Source organism: Etheostoma cragini, chromosome 21 (assembly GCF_013103735.1).
Source record: "Etheostoma cragini isolate CJK2018 chromosome 21, CSU_Ecrag_1.0, whole genome shotgun sequence".
NCBI classification, from domain to species: Eukaryota; Metazoa; Chordata; class Actinopteri; order Perciformes; family Percidae; genus Etheostoma; species Etheostoma cragini.
In genome coordinates this window covers 548,101-552,873 of record NC_048427.1, presented here as the reverse complement: position 1 = coordinate 552,873, position 4,773 = coordinate 548,101, and the positions used below count along the sequence as shown (strand labels likewise).

The following is a 4,773-nucleotide window of genomic DNA, read 5'->3' as shown; positions in this document are numbered from 1 at the left end:
CCCTCCTCGTGCTGTCTAACTATTCGGTCGCCACACCGACCACTGACTACTTGCGATGCCTCGGTGCCACGCCGAGCAAAACCACAACAAAACAGACTCTTTGCCAATCCGAGTATTGAAAATCAATGTGATGGACATTTTCCTCTGAGGAAAATGTATCTTTTGCTTGTCTTTCATGCATGTACATGTCTCTTACATATTGCTGGGGATTCAATTTCTCCACCAATGGATCCTGAGACTCACAAATGTCAGTTCCCTCCATTAGAAGGACGATGTAAAGGATTTGTAAATCAGGGTTTGTGAAATTAATGATGTTGATCTCAAAGAGGATTTCCATGTGAAAAAAGAAAAAAACGGCATTACAATCAATATTTTACTGGGTCTTTCAGTATTCAATAATACCTTTTCATGCTGTGAGGTTTTGTATTCCTCTGAGATAAGAGGCCATGTATCATTAATAGTGAAGAGCTAATATAAATGTTTTAACTTCCGGAGTGGAGACAATGTGACGGGAATGTTGACTGTACATACATAAATGTGCCATACAGAAGTGCTTGTCATAACAGATATAGAATCAGTTCATTCAACAACAAAAGAACGCACCTTATGAAAATAATCGTCTATATTTCTGACTTTCTGTAAACAAACCTACTGTAATGGTTTCCAGTATCAGCCTTTGGACGGGATCTCCAACGTCTCACGGAGGGACACTGTGCCCTGACTCACTAACCCAGGTGCTCGGGGTCCTTTGACTATTTATTGTGCGGTGTGAATACCATGCCAAGGCTGAATGGGGGGGTCAACACTCCCTCGTCCCTGAATGACACGCGAGTCTCTGAGCTTGGTTCGGAAACCATCAGTCGATTAGTCCATCGGCAGAAAATTGTCACGTTTTCTTTGTTAAACAAAAATACTGAACATCTGCAAGCTGCTCAGATTTGAAATTGTACTGCTTATCATGTTTCATATTGTTGTGAATTTGATTATCTTTGGGATTTGGACTGTTGGTTCCACAAAACAATAAGCAATGAAAAAGCAGTTTAGAAGACTTTGGCATTTTGACATGTTTTTACATTTGCCAGAAAACCAAAAAATAACAGGCTGATAAATTCATTACACTGTGAATAGTGTCTGCCTTAGCTAGGTTACCCATCGTTCATGCATGAAAGAAAAGACAACTGGAACTGTTGTTTGGCTTAAAGACCAAACCCTTTTTAAAGAAACGTGAACGTATGTTTGGACATATTCTAGTGCCTCTTACTGTGGATTAAATTACTAATGTGAATAAAATGATTTTATGGCTATATCGTGTAGTTTCTGTCGCCCCCGCAAGGAATTCCAACTAAGGACAACAACACTGTCGGCGCATCCACATGATACAAGCCTTCCGTGACCACGCACTGACCCCACCCCTCCGTCACATAGTTGCTAGTAGCCAAGGTGGACACGGAGGATTAAAAATTGCACAATCTTCTGACCATAGCCATACTGAGAAATCCAGAGAGAGATGTGTGGAACTGTCTTTATTAGCGTTGCAGCGACTCATTTGGCAATGTAACGGACATTCATGAATATCACAAAGTTAGGCACTAAAGCTTTTAAATTGGCAATAACAAATATGCTGATGAACTTCTGGATCCAGAGATTGAAACGAGGCAGCAGCTGCTGAAACAGGGTCTCCATGAAGGGCCCACATTCATGGCTCTGCCTCTCTGCAGCCTTGATGGGGAGAGGAGTTGATGTTGAATCCTCATTCAGCCTTCTTGTACTGTTGCCTTTCCGATACTTCCAAGGCTTGATTTTTAAAACTCCCAGTGAGTAAAAACACCATGTTTTGAAGATTAAAGAAGTGTTTCTCTGATTCTGTCTGTGCTAAATAAAGACGCTGGTCTGCTTGTCTGTATGTCGGTCCAGTTAGTGCCTGTCTTTACTAACCACTGTCCCCCTGTGAGTGGAATTGATCTTCCTCATATTGTTCCCCTCTCAATCTTTTTTTTATTTTTTTTTTATTTACAAAAATAATCTAATCCAAGTACTGTTTTTACCAAAGAGTGAAGGGGGAAATGTAGACTGTGCACCTCTCCTATGCCTCCTACTCTGCAGAAATGTCTGTCTTTACCAAGTATTGAATGTGCTCTTAAAATAGTTTTTTTTCCTCCAAATCAGTGAAAAAGGGAGGAAGAAACTTTCACTTGTTGCCGACCATTGTTAACCCTTGTGTTGTCTTCACGTCACAGTTGATAATCAACAATTTAGTTGACACTTTTTATCTTTTCTTACATTTTTGTCAATTTTTTGACGTTTTCAACACTATAACACTAACTTATTAACTTTTGTTTTACAGTTATTTTTGGAATTTATGGTCAATAAACCTCATTTATAGGAAATTATCCCTAATGTTTGAGTTAGAAAAGCAAAAATTAGGAATTATTCAGACTAAAATTAAAGGAATGGATGTTGATAGATAATCACAGACTGGAATGTGTCAACTTTTACTCAATACTATTTCAAAAACACTTCCATTTGTTTTACAATGCTCTAAAATTGATAAGACGCCCCAAAATGACCCATCAAAATCACCCCAAATTGGGTTAAAAAGAACATTGTTATAGGAAAATGGGTCAATTTGACCCGAGGACAACATGAGGGTTAACAGTCTATTTGTACCAAGTCTCACTCATCAGCTCCGTTGTAGTTTTCACTTCTTCAAAGAAATATCTTTAAGACCTGAGTCAAGATGGACTTTTTTGCATTGTAGAAATGTTTCTCTTGCTTCACACTGTATGTCTGCATAATGCTTTCCTCTCGTTTGTTTGGCTGTTACCTAACACTCGTCTTCCCCCTCAGCTTTGCCAACCCCCTTTTTTCCATCTCTGTCTTGATGCATTTAAAGACAAAAGTCGAGCGCAAACGACTGGAAGCTGCCAGTGTTTCTTCTTTCTCCACTAAAATAAGCCCAAGGTATGACTGCCATCGCTGCAGAGATAGCACACCAACCACCGGGGACTAAACAAGTCCTACATCAACTGATTTATTTTTTGAGGAGATTTGTTGTAAAAGAATATAACAACCTACATATTGTACATAGGATGTATGCTCATGCATGCTTTGGGGGCACCAAAAGGTTTAACATTGATGACCTCAAATGTGTGGTGAATTTCTATTCTAAAAATATGAAATAAATTAATTCAGCCGAATATTTTTGGTTGTTTCTGTTCATTTTGTTTTTCTTTCTTCTGGGTTTTCAAAATAAAACAAATCTTAACTAATCTACAGTAGTGCATTAATAAAAGACACTTAACCAGCTTTCAATTCTGACTTTTGCTACAAAAAGATTTAGTTTGCACCCTGTCCTAACAGAAGAATGATCGTTCCGGATCCTCGTTAGCTGGTGATCATCCTCCTGCTTTTAATGCATTAACCAGAGGCTCTTCTTGCACATTTGGTGTCACTTCTCATTCTGATATTTCTGGATCTGAGTCAGTTCCCGTCATAGCCGTCCAACGGCCATGTTGCATGGAGAGTGTGTGTTTAGTCCAGAGTAGTAGCTACGCTACATTCTAACTTCCCTGACCTGCCAATGCCATACACCCATGGCCTGCTCCTCCTGCTGCTAGCAAAGGTACCTTATTCAACTCGTGTGTGTGTGTGTGTGTGTGTGTGTGTGTGTGTGTGTGTGTGTGTGTGTGTGTGTGTGTGTGTGTTCATTTTATTGTGCCAGTGTCTGTCAGTTGTTATGTTATGTGTTTTTATATGCCTGTCTGTGTGTACATCTGTTTTAGTTTTACATGTTAACACACAGCAAGTCTGTGTAGGTGTGTTGTGGTTTCTATTTTGTTTTGTGTAGATACTTTTGTCTGTATATAATATACATTTTAGATACATACAACCGTAGGATTACTATGAACAAGTAAGATCATGAGTGAGTTGGACTGGCAGCCTTCTAAGCACAGTTTCTCAAAGTGCGGCTTGTGGGCAAATGGCGGCCCTCCAAAACATTGTGTGCAGAGATGACATGACAAGCATGCATTATACTCTAATCATCTGCAGTAAATTTAAATTTTGCATATTGGTCATAGTATTCGTCATAGTATTGTATGTTGAAAAAAGATTATTTATTTATTAAAAGGTAAAAGAGTAGCTCAATTGGTAGCGTGTGTACCGTTGATGTTCAGTAGGAAACGCAGGGGCCTGGGTTTGAGTCATTTAATGAAACCCCCCCCATGAAAGACTTGGGACAACCAGGGTTCAAACCCGGTACCTTTGCGCTAACAAAAATGTGTCATGAAAAAGTCATAAAGAAGTCAAAGTATGTCGACAAAATTCATAAAAAGTCATAAAAAAGTCATAATATAGTGTGTCAAAAAATTCATAGTATTGAATAATGAAAAAATTCTAAATAAATCATAAAATAGAGTGTTGAAAAGAGTCACAAAAAAATCATAGTATGTCGAAGAAAGATTTTAGAAAAGTCATAGTATACAAAAATGTCTGTAAAGGAGCGCTTCCAGGACTCAAATTGTTTGTTTGAGGTGTTCGTTGGATGGGACAATCATCAAACTGCAAAACTCAGGAAAAAATCAAAAAGCCTTTATTGTTATAGCTTAGTCATCTTAAACCTTTATGTATGTCAAAAACAGTCATGGTAAAGTTATAGTGCAGTGTATCGAAAAAATGTCACAGTATAGTTTGTTGAAAAAAGTCATAGTATAGTATGTCAAAAAAAGTCATAGTATTGTATGTTGGAGAAAGTCATAGTATAGTATGTCAAAA

General features: G+C 38.2%; 1 protein-coding gene across 5 annotated transcripts in view; it reads right to left on the bottom strand.

The window, feature by feature from the left end:
- Positions 1–4,773, bottom strand: part of baiap2b (BAR/IMD domain containing adaptor protein 2b) — a 69,803-nt gene that overhangs the window by 2,695 nt on the left and 62,335 nt on the right. The window lies entirely within an intron of this gene.